The sequence below is a fragment of the Ochotona princeps genome, chromosome 3 (assembly GCF_030435755.1).
Source record: "Ochotona princeps isolate mOchPri1 chromosome 3, mOchPri1.hap1, whole genome shotgun sequence".
Taxonomy (NCBI): Eukaryota; Metazoa; Chordata; class Mammalia; order Lagomorpha; family Ochotonidae; genus Ochotona; species Ochotona princeps.
The window spans coordinates 35,223,793-35,239,964 of record NC_080834.1 but is presented as its reverse complement, the minus strand read 5'-3'; the positions used below and the strand labels follow the sequence as shown (position 1 = coordinate 35,239,964).

Below are 16,172 nucleotides of genomic sequence, written 5' to 3'. Positions count from 1 at the left end.
AGCCACCGGTACTCAAACAAGTACTCATTATGAGGTACCAGCATTGCATCCACATTGCCAGGCTCCAGAATTCTTAAATGAGAACTGTTCCTCATTTCTGAGTCCAGGATCTGCAATATTTAGATGATAAGGAAACTTAGCCGGTTTCCTAATGAATACAGTTGGATGGATGATCTACCTAATTGGGTCTTGGGTTCTTTACCCGAAACAAACACCAGCAATTATTAATAATAGTAGCTGTGGAGTTGCCGAGATAGGTCCTTCTCTCTTCCTCTTTCCCTCGGAGCGGCGGCGGAGACAGTAATGGCCAAGATCAAGGCTCGGGACCTCCGCGGCAAGAAGAAGAAGAAGAAGGAGGAGCTGCTGAAGCAGCTGGACGACCTCAAAATGGAGCTGTTGCAGCTGCGCGTCGCCAAGGTCACCGGCGGCGCGGCGTCCAAGCTGTCGAAGATCCGCGTTGTCGGCAAGTCCATCGTCCGGGTGCTCACGGTCATCAACCAGACCCAGAAAGAAAACCTAAGGAAGTTCTACAAGGGCAAGAAGTATAAGCCCCTGGACCTGCGGCCCAAGAAGACGCGCGCCATGTGCCGCCGCCTCAACAAGCACGAGGAGAACCTCAAGACCAAGAAGCAGCAGCAGCGGAAAGAGCGGCTGTACCCGAAAGAGAAGAGCGGCTGTACCCGCTGCGCAAGTACACGGTCAAGGCCTGAGCCCGGCCAGCCGTGGCAACGCAATAAACACAAAACACACAAAATAATAATAATAATAATAATAATAATAATAATAATAATAATAGCAGCTGTGTCCCAAGCTAATAGCTTAAGTAGCAAATGAATCTTTTCAATTAAATGTACCTATAATAAATGCCTTCCAATGTGGTTATTTGGAAAGATTGAAGGGCAAAGGTAAGTGAAAGGACAGACTGAGGCATCCAGCATTTCAGGACCCAGCCTAGTGTTGGCATGATCCGCACACGCTGCTCAACATAGCTTCCAAAGACAACAGATGTCACATTCACCCAGGTTTTTTTTTTTCTGCTTTCAGATTCTGCATGTAAGGAAACAGCAAAGCAACGACTAAGTGTGCAAAGTGGCACAGCACATTAGCTAGCAAGCACGTTGATCTGTCTGCCTCCCAGGTGCCCCTGCACCAGGGCCTTCGGATACCATGCGCTCTCTCCCGGGAGACCAAAGCGGATTCTCATTTCCTCCCTGGCTAGGGCTCTTGTTAACACTTTTGCCAGGCCCTCCAGGGTCCCTGGGAGTACAAGTATGTTTCCATCCTCTAGCATGGAAGGCCAAGGAGCGGCTCCAGGCAACCTGTCAAAGGAAATGAAGAATGCAGCTTTTGATTTTCAGAGCCAGCAAAAAAGACCTCAGACCCAACCTGACCCAGCTTTGCCAGGATGCCATGGAACAGTGCAATCCCCTTACAAAACTCTTCCTCCCCATCAGGGCTCCCTAAGTCCTCCTTGGTTAGAACAGACATGGGATTCAAGAATGTGCCCCAGAAAGAGAGGGGAAAAAAGTGGAAAAGTCAAGCAAACATTGGCTGAGGGAAAATTAGATTTGCAGAGAAATGAGCTTGCCTGTGCTGGCTCATCACCGCCCTGCTGGTAGACAGAGGGGGTGTCCTGTTGGGAACAGTGCAGGAGCTAATCAGCTGGGACCCCTCACCCCCCAGAGGCCCCTCAGAAGCTTCCTACTGAGCTTCCCTTAACCCTTTCAACCCAGAAAGAAAATTCCCATGCTCCAGTTTGAATGTGTAGCCCCTTAGAGTTAATCTCCAATAGTGTTTGGAAGTGGGGCTTAGGGGAGGTGATTAGGGTTAAGTGTGGGACCCACTGGTTGCTTTACAAGGAGCGGGGAGAGAGTTAAGCTAGTGCACGAGCTGTGTCTCCCTAGAAGACGCCCCCCACCATGTCACACAAAGCAGCAAGAAGGCATTCATCAAGATGCCAGCACTGGGCTGGGCACAGTAGCCTAGTGGCTAAAGTTCTCTCCTTGCACTCACCAGGATTCCATATGGGCGCTGGTTCATATTCCAGTTTCCCTGCTTCCCATCCAGCTCCCTGCTTGTGGTCTGGGAAAGCAGTAGAGGATGGTTCAAAGCTTTGGGACCCTGCACCCATGTGGGAGACCGGGAAGAAGCTTCTGGTTTCGGATCAGCTCGGCTCTGGCTGTTGCAGCCACTTGGACAGTGAACCAGCAGACAAGCAGACAGAAGATGTTCCTCTTTGTCTTTCCTCCTCTCTCTAAAAAAAAAAAAAAAAAAAAAAAAAAAAGACTCCAGCACCAGGCTCTTGGCCTTCGCAGCCTCCAGACCTGTGAGCCAAAGGCATTGCTATTCTTTATAAAGTACTCAGCCTGTGCTGTCAGAAAATGGACATGGATCATCAAGGGCCTAGGGAAATGGATTTCCTGTAGAGGCAGCTAGAAGATTGGCTGGAGGTGGAAGAGGCCCTGAGTAGAGTGGCAGGATAGCCATATGCAGGAGGTGCACCCCCAAGACCTCCCGTGTACTGGGATAAGGGAGAGAGAGCTAGATCAGAAGGGGGCTCTCTGGAGAGAGAGAAGAAAGGCGGGGATGGGAAGGGAAGAAGTGCAGGAGAAAGAAACCAGAGAAGCACCAGTGAGAGAGAAGTTTCTTTTGAGGACTGTGACACCCGAAGCACACATCCTCTTCCATGCTTATTCTCTGAAATCAGCAGCACAGTTGCATGCTGCATTTAGCTTTCAAAGGATTTGCGTCCTCCACATCTGAAGGAGACCTGGGGAACTGCCTTCCCTCTCCTTACCCTAAAAACCCCCATTCCTTTCACACACACCCCCATAGTTGTTTCTCTATGTAAATGACACTGCCTCTTGTATCTTTTCAGAATATTCATATTTGCTTAGCTTTGTTGGTTTGGTCTGGCTTCTAGAAAGTGCAAGTGGGCACCTGTTGTGTGAGTGATGCAGATATTTAAGTTTCTGTTACAATCTGGAATGTGAGCGTGAAACCAAAGTCGGTCAGGGACTAAGAGCAAGAAGAAGGTGGGTCGTGGAGTGGGGGAGGCCCAGGGTGAAGTATCAGGCATCTTTTGTGCATGAAAAATTTGAAGTCTGTCTATTGAGCCAGCAGTCTACACTGCTCTGCTCACTAGCTTCACCTCTAGGGACAGTCTCACGTTGCAAGTGTTGGCTGACTTGTAAAACGCTTTTGACTCAGGGTGGAAGGTGCTGTTCTCAATCTAACGCTATGGACAGGATTCAGTGACCGCATTGGGTTTCAAAGGAACTCTCAGTAATTCTCTACTCCTCACAGGGCAGACACCCAATCTCTAGGAAGGTTTCTTCCCAAGCACCTGCCCTGACCCCAAAATCGTATAGATCAGGAACTATTTACCAATCAAGAGCACAGAAAGAGTCTGCAAGGGTGATAATCTGATCTTCAGAGCGAATGAACCAAAGTGGCCACTGGGTAGGCATGGGACCCTCAGTCTCGATAAGGGAACAGAACTTGATGCTTTCCTGAGCTCCCAAACACAAACCCAGCTGTGGGCCATCGGAACACTCCTCACTGGGTCACTAGACCATGCAGTGGGCAAAGTCTACACACAGAGACACACAAACAGTCCTATGAAATGACAAGGTCCCTGCCCCTTCCCTGAACCACGTCTACTAGCCAGAGGGAGCCACCCCAGGACCTAAAAATTATAACCTCAGTACAGTTTTGTGCTTTAAGTTTTTATTGTTATTCAGGTGAAAATCAGATTATATGAAAGTAACCGTTTTAAGTAAGTAATTCAGGAATGTGTAGCACAATTGCACTGTGAAGTCACCAGCTCTGATTTCAGAACACTATCTCCCTGTGCTTCCCCTTGACTGAGAATGGACAACCTGCAACTTCGGACATGAACAGCGAACAGGGAGTGATGAAAGACAAAAGGAACTGAAAGAAGGTAACACAAAAGAAGAAAAGCTTTAAAAAATTATCATTAGATGATTTTGAAATTTCATAGAAATGGGAGAAAACTGGATGAACTAGAAGTTGAAAGGATCACTTAGCAAGTAGAGAAACAATATAAAATAGGAAAGAGAGAATAAGACCATAGAGTCTTTGAGTCGGGGTGGGTACTTGGTGCAGCAATGAAGATACCTCACATCCCGTATCAGAATGACTGGATTTAAGTCTCAGCTCTTCTTCTGATCCAGCTTCCTGTGAATGCACACCCTGGGCAGTAAGATATGTTAGCTCAAGCACCTGATGACTCAATGGCTACATCTTTACCTTGTATGTGCCAGGATCCCATAGAATGAGCACTAGTTCATGGCACAGCTGCTCCACTTCCCATCCAGATCCCTTATTGTGGCCTAAGACAGTAGTAGAGGATGGCCCAAAGCATTGGGACCCTGCATCTATGTGGGAGACCCAGAGAAGAGCTCCTGGTTCCTAGTTTCAGATCGGCTCAGCTCCAGCCACTGTGGTCATTTGGGGAATAAACCCCAAATGTGGGGGAACTTGGGTAACTCCACTGGTGGGCTGTAGCTCCCATTGGTGAGCATGTGATTTAGATCTGGGTATTAGGCTGGGCAAGGCTGCTCCACATTTCAGTTGAGTGTGACATGGCTTGAGGAGGGGAGGGTTGACTGGGTGGGTCAGGCCAAACCTTAGCCCACTGGCAATGCAGGAGCCAGGTTGGGGTGCTAGGTTATCACACCTGCCAGTTTTCATGAAAGCAGGGTTAGGCTGCAGCAACCACCAACAGGAGTTGAGATTGAAGGTGGGCTAGGTGAAGCCAGGTTCCAGTACTGATTGGCTGAGACCAAGACAGGTAATGGGTTATGCCAGGCTGGGTCAGAGCAACTATCAGCATGCGCAAGATCTATGGCTGAGAGCATGCCTGGTTGGGTAGCTAAAGGGATGCCCCCACTGTGCTGTAATTCCTATTGGTGAACATGAGAGCTGGAATGAGGGCAGAAAACAGGGCTGGACATGGCTGAAGTATCCTTTGGCATGGGTGTGTACTGGGTCTTGATGTGCCAGACTGGGTGAGGCTCTAGCACTCACTGGTGCTCATAAGAGCCAGAGTGGGTATAGAACAGGCAGGGCTAGGTCCTGATACCTGCTGAGCCATGCAAGAACTAGATCTGGGGTTGGGCCAGGCAGGGCTGAGCTGTAACACCAAATGGTAAGAACTGCAATGAGTATGGGCTGGTCAGACAAGGCCACTGTACCTGCCAGAACAGGAGATGGGGCAAGTCATCTGGGCCAGAACCCACTAGTGTGTTTGAGATCTACCACTGGGAGGTGACCTGACAGAGGAGCTTGGGGAACTCCTCTGTCAAGATGCAGTGCCTGCAGGTGAGCACAAGAACCAAGGAAAGGAGCAACCCAGACCAGGATAGGTCACAGTACCTGCTGGCATACGTGTAGGTCAGGGCTGGGTGCAGGCTGGATTGGCCAGTTCATGGCACCCACTGGAAGATGTGAGAACTAGGATAGGGTGTGGGGTGGACCTGGTTGGGCTCCAACACCAGCCAGTTGATTTTAGGGCCAGGACTGGCTGGGCTAGGCTAAATGGCAGTACTCACAAGCATGAGCTGGAATTGGGCCACAGCACCCACTAACACACATAAGACCCGAGTGGGTGGTATGAGCCTAGGAAGGGGACAACAGGAGTTAGTGTAGTTGGGCCAGTGCTCCCACTGGTGAGCATGAGAGCTGGAACCAGGGGGAGATCAGGCTGATCAGGGCTACAAAACCCATTGGCTTGTATGTGAGCTATGTTAGGGGGAGAGCTAGACTTGACTAAGAGACCATATCCACTGGTGCATGCATGAGCAAGAGTAAGTACAGGCTGATTGGGCTTTGATGCAGCATCAGCGGACAAGTGCTGGTACTGAGGGCAAGCCCTGCCAAGCTAGAATGTAGAACCCTCTGGAAAGTGCAAGATTTGGGGTTGGGAGTGGGCCTAGAGAAAATGTGGGCACCTCTTTGATTTGCTGCAGCTTCCACCAGTGAGCATGAGAACCATGGCAGGGCATGGGCTTGACTGGACAGGCAGCAATACGCACCAGCATAAGTGTGGGCTGCATAATGGGATTGGTTGGACTGAGCTAGTCTCCAATGCCCATTGATGTTTATGAGAGCTGAATGCAATGTGGAACAGACTGAACCAGTTTGATACACATACTAGCATGCGTAGGAACCGGGGCTGGGGAGGGCCTGCTGGGTGTTATTGAGGGTCATTCCGACTCTGCTATAGTTCCCTCTGGTGTGTCTGAGGGCTGGGTGTGTGATGGGCAGGGTTAGGCTGGGCCACAGCATCTGTCAGTTTGCTTGAGAGATGGAACTAAGAACAGAGCTGACCAGACGGCTGTAACCACCAGTGTAGGTGTGATCTGATGTGGGTGACCAACTGAACTGGACCCTGCAGTGGCTGGCACACACAGGTGTTAGGTTTGGAGTCACATCTGGTGAGGTTTCTTTGGGAACTTCCCCAATTGGACCACTGAATGCAAAACTCCAACCATGGGGGAAACAACAGAATCTGTGGCTAGACTGTGGAGTGCATGTGTCAGAACTGGGTCTCCTTGATTGCTGAATTCTGTACAGTGGACGCCATGCCCAGATGCACGTGGGGGACATGACCGATTACTGAGGCTGCAGAGACCATCAAGTACCTTGGATGGCAGAACAAACTGGACAGTTCTCCCGGACAAGCTTTGACAGTAAGTATCTGAGTGAGTGGAGACTGTAGGGTGGACTTTGTCAGTCAATGGACCTTGAAAGGATTTCCTCAACCTTGGAGCAACAAAATCAACAGCAGAACATGCTCCACATGTGGACCCTGGCATGGCACTGCATGGCCACCCCTCATCCCCAGGGGCTGATGTACTTTGATTGCCAGGAGCAGCCCTCGCCCCCTTCCCTCCCAATTACCCCCAGATACAGGAAGAAAAGAAAATTCGGAAGCAATCGTCTCACCCACTTTCCCCCATACTTCGGCCCTCCCCTCCCTGAACAGTAGTTCACACGGGCAGACGTCCTTCTCAACTATGTAAACACCATCAAAAATAGAATCAATTTATTCTTTTTTAAAAATTAAAATAAAAACACCTCAAAAAACACTCAAAGTTGAACTGCGTAGACTGGACAATCTATAAAGAAAAGAAATGTATTTTTCACAGCTTTGCAGACCAAGAAGTCTAATAGCAGGTGCCAATATCTGGTGGAAGTTTCTTGGCTGCCTCATAGCATGGTGGAAGACAACACCAGGCAACAGGGTAGGAGTAAGAGAGTCAGGGAGGTGGAACTGGCTTTGACCACAATGCTTTTCCCAGGAGCTGACCCGCTCCTGCCAGAACCACCCTAATCCAACCCAAGAATGAAGCCCTGGGAATCAAATCCCTCACCCAGGCCCCCTTCCTGACTCTGTCATGATAGCGAGTCAATTTCTACATGAATTTTGGAGGGGACTTTCAAACCACAGCAGAAGCGATTGCTGTTGTGCAGGAGGAAACAGATGTGGAGTGGAAGAGGCCAGGGGGCTGGTATTTTTTTCTTCCACAATATAGATTTATAAGCATAGGGGATCAACCCTCCCTCTCTCCTTCCTGCCTCCCTACCTCCCTCCTCTGCTGTTTTTGTAGATTTTTTCATTCTCTTTGAGTTTTAAAACTAGATCCATGTATTTCTTTAATAGGAATATGAATTATATTTAAAAAAAAAACTCTATCATTGTGACAAGTTGATCCACCACCCAAACTGTATCAAACTGAATTACAGACATGTGATGATCTCTCTCTGTGTGTGAGCTGACCATGGAAGAGCAAATGCTACTCACTGTTAAGTTCCATTCCTGGAAGATGTGACCTCTTTTTCAACCCTGAGGTAATGAAGCCACTAACTACAAATCAAATCCAGTTACAGTCAAAATCCCAGTGATGCGTAACAAAAATATTTGCAAGCCCCAGGTAATGGCCTAGTTATCCCAGCATAACTTGTTGTAACAGCATTTTTGAACACTGAAAAATTTATAGCTGTTGCTTCCACTCCAGGCTCCTATAACATCCTATAATCTCACCAAAGAGCAGTTCATCATACTTTATTGTCTTTTTCTGATGAGAATTTTAAAGTGTTTTCTTAAAACTCTGTTTTCATGAAGACAAAGGCCATGGCTTATTGACTTTTTATAGCGGTGACTAATACATGGAAGGCATGAAGGAAATGTTTCAATAACGAAAGAACTGAAGAAGGATCACATGAAGGTAAAAGAAACTCGCAGAGCAGCAATCAGGATAAGATGCAAAGGAATACCAAAAAATAAATACATAAAAATAAAAGATTGTCCCAGGAGCAGAGGCAGAGGCTGCAGACCCAAACAGCACAGGACCGACTCACTCTCAGCTTGTAGTGTTTGCTGGGTACCAGGCACTGTTCTAGGAGTGTAATGTGTGCGAGCTCAGCTGGTTCTCACAAAAACTCAAGCCAGGGTGAGTTGTTGTCCTTCCTGTCCCGGAAGAAAGGAAGCAAACGGCCTCAAATCACACAAGTCAGCAAGCAGGAGAGGTGTTACAGATGGGGCCTAGACCGCTTGGCTCCACAGCTCATTTACATGAACACTTCTCTTCTATGGCCACAAGAATCAAAGTACTTTGAAGCAAATGCTTATGGGGTATGTATCTCCCTGGGAGGTCTGACTTGGCTGGTGCTTGCATTTGGATGTATGTTTGGGTGTCCCGGGCCTGGCAAAATGACTCAATTGGCTGATCCTCCCTTGTAATTATCAGGATCCCATATGGGTACCAGTTCATGTTCTGGCTGCTCCATTTCCCATTCCAGCTCCCTGCTTGTGGTCTGGGAAAGCAGTAGAGGATGGTTCAAAGCTTTGGGACACTGCACCCACATGGGAGACCAAGAAATACGCACCTGGCTTAGGATCAGCTCAGCCCTGGCCATTGAGGCCACTTGGGGAGTAAGTTAGCAGACAGAAGATCTTTGTCTCTTACGTCTCCTTTTCTCCGTAAACCTGCCTTTCCAATGAGAATCAGTAAGTCTTAAAAAAAAAAAAAGTGTGGGTGTCCTCCATAGGTCCATGTGTTGAAAGCTTAGTCCCTAGAAAGGCACAATAGGGAGATGGGGCAAATTCCCAGGGGTTTCTTGGGTCTTTGCCCTCAGAAAGTAGTTCTCCAGAGAGAATTGGTCTCTAAAGCCGTTTCAGCCCATTCTCTCTGCTCCCTGGCCACTCACCATGAAACCCTCACCCAAAATATCCTGTGCTGTGTTGTTTGAACTTTAACCTTCAAATTTCCAAACTATATCAGCTTCTCTCCATATGCAGCTGCGCTTAGGGATTGTGTTGTGGTCATGAAAAACTGACTATTGTAAAAGTCGAGTCTATTCAGCTACTTCAGACTTGCAAGGAAAACTTAGGAGCCAGGCTGGATTGCCTATATAAACACCTGGTCAAGTCCCAGGTGTTTCACTTCGGATCAAACTTTCTGCTGATGCACGTGGGAAAGCAGCAGAGGATGGCCCAAGTCCTTGGACCCCTGCAACCTGTGTGGGAGACGCAGAAGGGATTCTAGGTTCCTGGGCCAGCCCTGTCCTTGCTGTCTATTTGGATGTAACTAGAAGACAGAAGATCATTCACTCTCCCTTCCTATTTCTCTATAACTTTGCTTTTCAAATAAAAAAAAAATTTTATTGTTTAATATGCTTTTATTCATTAACACTGATCCAAGTCAACACCAATGTAGATATACAAAATGTGTCTTCGAGGCGTTTCTGTACATTATATAAAGAAAAGCTGCATAGATTTAAAATTTTTTTGCACAAAAAATAAGCACCTTTTAATTTCCTTATTTACTTAGCTCCCCAAAGGTGGCATGGCAGTCTCAAGCTGCACTGTGATGCGCAGCAGGTGCCAGGGTACCGTTTTGCAATGATTTGAATTACAGTCAGCTTCTTCAAGAATTCACCTAATTGTCAGCAGTTACTGTGTATAAAGTTCCAAGATGAAGTGTGTTGATCTGAGCTCAGTCATCCCTGCATAGTAGCATGCATATAAATAAGACTAATATGCAAAGTAAGTCTCCAGCACAAGCACTCATTCATAAAGTGAAAAACATGCTAATTAACTTTCAAACTCCCTTCAAACAAGGCCATATAAGAATTCTTAGTATTTTGATTATACATGTCTATATCTTCTACATAGTTACAATAGAGTATAATATAATTTAGCTGTTTATAATACATTGCTTTAATACATCATTAGTTCTGGTAAACATAAGCACTTTCAAACCAATACTTGTACAATTTCCTCTGAACACAGTTTAGCAGGGCTAGATAGCCTAAGATGCTCCTTATTAAGAGGTATATGATCTGAGTATTAATAGTTGCTAAAGTCTGGTATTTTATGCAGCATTTTCTTTTTCACTTTGATCATAAACAGACAAACAAAAATCCTTAAGGATACTGAAATTCAGTGAGTCAAATCCAGAGATGTGACTTTAACTGCTGAATCAAATTCATAGATAACACTATAGTGCTACTACAGACCTGATGAAGTTAAGGCTGCCTGGGAATTCAAAGGTGCCAGCTTTGAGTTTCTCTGGAAGTGCTGATAAGAAGGAAAATGTTAAAATGCCTTGTTGCATCTCATGAATGGTGGCAATCTGGAGAAATACCAGAACCCACATACTCCAACTCAGCCATGCTAGGTAACTCAGTGGAGGTGCGAAGTGACTTAGCTCTTGCTGGTTGCTGCAGCACTGACTGGGTGCAAAACAGAAAATGTGCATACTTTGATCTGCATCTTAATTACAAGCTGTGTTAAAGGTTTTTATAAAAATGTTTTGGTTATATTTCATCCCCAAAGAGCTCATTTGATGCTTGAGTTACAGCACCAATTTGTTAATTACTTATTAGTGAAATGAACGTATACTCCTGAAGATAACTACTGGCCCAAAAGATTGTTTCAGTAATTTGATTAAACTAGAATACTAAAAAATAAGTTACCTCTACAGAGATCTCTGAAGGGATCAAAAAGTGAGATTATGTACCTAAAAAAAATTTTACGGGAAATAAATCCATCACCCGTAAGATTAAACAGTATTTGCTGTGTTGTAATCCCATTCATTAGGACCACAACACTGCTCGTTCACCTCGTTCTCCGCATCGCTGCTGTCACTCCCCTTGTAGTCTGAAGACTCCATCCGTTCTGATGGGAGCTGGATTCTGACAGCGCTCCAAAGGACTGGGCACTGCCGGAAACTAAAGGTCTAAGTATAGGGGTATGCTCTGACGCCTCGTTTTCCTCTTGACTGCTGTCTGTGTCTGAATCAGAGTCACCTTGAGAAGGAACAAGTTTCTGCTTGCACACTGGACAGGGGTTTTTGGTTTTAGTTAGCCAAGGGTTCACACATTTGCAGTGATAAGCATGGGAACAGGGAAGGATTCGCAGCTTGTCTCCATCTTCATATTCATCTAAACAAATAGCACATACATCACACTCATCTCCTTTCTTGAATTTATGTATAGGGAGTTTCCTTTTTTGCCATTTTTTTATTAATTACATTGCATTATGTGGTACATTTTTATATGCACTGGGATTCCCCCTCACTCCTCCCCAAAACCCTCCCCCCACGTTGGATTGCTCCACCTTATTGCATTACCATAGTTCAAATTCAGTTGAGATTCTTTCGTTGGAGGTATTTACCAAGCATACAGTCCAGCATCTTATTGTTCTGGTAAGTTCAATGGTTTCTTGGTGAGACCATCTCTGATCTGAAGGTAGAGCCAGCAGAGTATCATCCCAATCAATTAAAAGCCCCAACATAATATTTACAACCAATTACAACATTATGGCATTAATTGACATGGTATTGATCAACCAATATGTTAATAGGAAAATGCAGGATCTCAACCATAACCTGTGACTTCATAGACATTTCCATTTTGGTTTATATTCTACCGTGTTCTGTACACCTTAAAATGGCTTAGATTGCTATTCAGCTGTCTCATGTCTATTTTAGTTTTAGTATTTAGCAGTTTATAGCATTGAAGCATGGTTTCTCTAAACCTGGCTGGTTTTTTTTTTTTTGGTAGTCTAACTCTATAACAAGACATATGTCAACAGTTTAATTGAACAGTTATAGGAGGGGTGTGCAAAGAAATCTTCAATACCCCAGTGAGGCATAGCCAATCTTTGTGTCCCACCCAGTGAGTTATAGGTGCATCCCTGCTGACTGTTTCCTGTCTGTTTGTAAGCTTTCCTTGTTATTATCTGTCTATCTATTCTATGTTTGTTTGTTTGTTTGTTTTGAGGGGTTTCTGGAGCAATCCTGATGGTTATTACGAGAGGGGGTGGGGACCCAAAGTTGGAAGCAGGCAAGGACCAGAGAAAGCTCCTCTCCCTAGTCCCGAAGGAAGTTTACTGTTCTGTTTCTGCGGACCGCTCAGGCATCCTGGTTGTTGTTCCAATGTCCTTGGATCCTGCAAGGCAGGATTTAGGCTTTTTCCATCCCATGTGGTAGATCCAATTGGGTGTGGGTGACCTCAGAGTTTTTGGCCTCCGAAGGCACTCCATTTTCCCGTGGTCTCCTTGGCAGTTGGGATGTAGTCCTCAGTGCTCGTACTGATAGTCCTTGGTGAGGATCTGGGAGTCTTCAGGGTTGGGATACAAGCCTCCTTCTGTCCCTATAGAGAGTTTCTTAAGCTGATCTTTACGAAGTCTGTTTCTTCTGGCTCTATGTCTGTCCTGAACAAATTTCGTCATAAAGACAGATGGAATGTCAATGATCTTAAATACATCAGTGTCATTGGATCCCATGCTAGTGAGGTCATCAGAATCAACATTATGAACTATGGCTGCTTTGTACCCTGCTCGCTGGGCATTTAAAACTTTTATATCAAAATTACAATCAAATCTTCTAATCAACACAATAAACGCGCTGGGCGAATTGTCCTTTAGCGGTGGAGGCACTATGGGCTCACAGGCATTCTCTGGCTTGGAGTTTATCAAAAACCCCTTAAAACCTTCTGTTGGAAGTCTATAACCAAATTTTGCTGGGGGATCATCAAATTCTGAGATGCATTTTCCAAATTATATGCTAAAATGTCTGTTTCTACAGGCAGCAGGTTTAAGAGCGCAAAGAGCTGGACAGTCAAGATGGTATAGACTTGTGTGGCCAACAGCATGAGCATTCCTATGGAGAGCAGCATCTTGTCAAACCACCTGGAAGCCCGGGCCCTAGAACACTGTTAGACTTGCAGGCAGCGTTGCTGCGGGAGATGGAGATGCCCCTATCCTGACCACACGACTGAAGCTCCGTGCCGACCCCCCAGAAAACCTTGAAAGATTGAGATAGAGCCATTGTACAAAAAGCTCCAGAGGAGAATGCACTGTCAGCTGAGAATGAGGGGCTGAGGAATGAAGGCACTTGGAACCTTTGTCTGCAGTGGCACATTGCTGCCTGTGTTCCAGGAACTGAGCAGGAAGAGAGGTGATGGGAGTGAGTGCACAGCACAGCGGAGTGTGGATCAGAGGGCAAGAACTGAGTCAAGAATTTCTGGGTAAAAACTCTGATGGACTGATTGTCCAAGATTCTGATGCTCTCTGGACCTCAGGGGGGAATGCGGAAAAACTGAGGAAATGAATTAAAAGTTGACCGGTGAGAATTTCTGCCCAAAACAGAAAGAATCCAAGGAGGCTCTGGTTAGAGAAAGAAAGGGGCCAATATTGTTAACTGAATGTTTGTGTCCTGCCCCAAAGTCCTATGTGGGAACCCAGTGTGCTGGTTTTTAGAGCGAGGGTCTTTAGGAGGTAATGCAGTTATGGGCAAAAATTTTTTGAGCGGTACTGTTTTCACAGAGGCCCACAAAGGTTCCTCCACCCTTGTGACATAGGAGGACACAATGAGAGACAGTTTTGCATGAACTAGGAAGTAGGCCCTCACAGGTGGACTTGCTGGTCACTTGACCAAGGACCTGCTGGCCCCCAGGGCTGTGAGAATCACATTTCTGTTGTCTACAAGCCATCCACTCTATGTTGCTTCCTTATTTTTTTTTTAAGATTTATTTATTTTTATTACAAAGTCAGGTATACAGAGAGGAGGAGAGACAGAGAGAAAGATCTCCCGTCTGATGATTCACTCCCCAAGTGACCACAATGGCTGGTGCTGCTCTGATCCGAAGCCGGGAACCAGGAACCTCTTCCGGGTTTACCACGTGGGTGCAGTGTCCCAAATCTTTGGACCATCCTCGACTGCTTTCCCAGGCCACAAGCAGGGAGCTGGATGGGAAGTGGAGCTGCCGGGATTTAAACTGGCGCCCATATGGGATCCTGGTGCGTTCAAGGTGAGGACTTTAGCCACTAGGCCATGCTGCCAGGCCCTCTATGTTGCTTTCTTATGGGAGGCCAAAGGGGCTAAGATCATCATGGAGGCACTAGTCGCAAAGAAATGAATTTTCTGCAAGGATGAAATGGCCCAGAGTTTTACAGAAATGAATTCTTTGGGTTCTCCCTTGATCTCTAGGCAGTGTGGACTCCTGAGCCTGGAACAGAAGGTAGGATAGATTATAAATATGTCCTTTTTCCATTTGTATCCAGTCCCTTCAAGGTCTGCTTGTAGCTCTGACCCCCAACATGTGAGGGAGCTCAGCCAAGATTAACCTTGCCCCCTTTTCAATCCTCATCTGAACTGGGACAGGTAGGAGAGCCTGGATGAGACCGCAGGAACCATATTGGCTTATCTGTGAACTTGTGAGCAATAACACTGGGATCCTTTGAGTTTCTAGTGGTTATGTCACTAGCCAATACAGCATCCACTTGGGAAATCCAGTAAGGCAAGGGTTATAGGCTGACACAGAACTCCTTACACTCTCTTAGGGGAAGAAATATGGTAGGGTAACAGATAGGCCATCTAGTGGTGAAGGCTATCAGGTATGTAAGAAAAACAGCTGCTATAGTGAGTACCTACTTTGTACTCGGCCACTTGGTGACATGAGGTGGAGAGGTGGCAGTCACTGCTAGTTGCCTGCCCAATGCGTATTCTTCCTTCCCTGTGTTACAAAAAGTTTTCTTTGGGTAAGGGAGCAATATACTCAGCTTCAAAACAATACTTCCTAACTTCCTTTGCTATATGGGAGGCCCATGAGACACAGTTTTGACCAAGGAGATGTGATGTGATGGATCAAGCTTTTAACAAAACCCTTCGCATTTGGGATAGGCAGGTAGCTATGTTAGGGTCACAAGCTGAAAACTACACCTTCCCTGCCCTATGTAATACTATTTACTCACCTATCAGTCAAAATATTTTAATTTTTTTTTAAATGATCCAGTTTCATAGGCTCAGGGATTTCTCCTCCCACTTTCCCCACAGTCAAATTATCTTTTTCCACATGATGTACCTGGGACCTGGGGTCAATATCAGATAACCACTCCCTTTCCCAAACTCATAAGAAGCCCAGAAATGGTTCTGTCTCTCTCAATCTCTCTCTCTCTCCTTTTAGCAGACATGGAGAAGGCAGAGTAGAAGCACATGTTTCTCCCTCCCACTTTGCCCTTCCAGGCCCTGAATGTGTCCTATGTGTGATTTCCTCACCTTTTAAATTAACTTTGTCACCTTGTAGGCTGTACTTATGCCTGTGCTTAGAACACTTCTTGAAGTATGAGGCGAGAACCTGGAAAACAGATATTAGACCCAACATAGCTCACAACAGAGCCAGGGGTATGTGTTCCCTTGAGGAACGGGCATTGCACTATTTGCTCTACTACTTCTTGATTCCCAAGCAGAGATTGAGATGGTGGAGTTATTATAGCCAACTTTCTACAGCAAGGGAAAACCAAGAGAACTCCAAAAACCTGGAATCTGACACTGTTCAGCCTCTGAACAACATCATGAAATGCTTACTCTAGATGTCATGTTGCATGAGGGGTTGAAAATAAACTTCTAGATCATTCACACCTTACAGATCTGAAATTTTAGAACATAAATCCAGTGTTCCCAAGTAATGCACTGAAGATTCCTTGTTTAACACATTAGAAAACCAAGATTCACAGAGCTTAAGAGCTGGGATCAACAGTGTGGCAAATAATTATGTTGATGCTCCCTAATGAATTCCACTTCCCAGAATCCACACCCTTCTATAATCCATCTCCCACCCCATGCCCCACTCCCACA

The 16,172-nt window shown here is 46.0% G+C and overlaps 2 pseudogenes; one reads left to right on the top strand and one right to left on the bottom strand.

The window, feature by feature from the left end:
* The first annotated feature begins 253 nt into the window (after positions 1 to 253).
* Positions 254 to 725, top strand: LOC101534389 (large ribosomal subunit protein uL29-like; annotated as a pseudogene).
* Positions 726 to 11,093: 10,368 nt separating this feature from the next.
* LOC131479849 (E3 ubiquitin-protein ligase RNF13-like) lies at positions 11,094 to 13,255 on the bottom strand (annotated as a pseudogene).
* Positions 13,256 to 16,172: the final 2,917 nt, after the last annotated feature.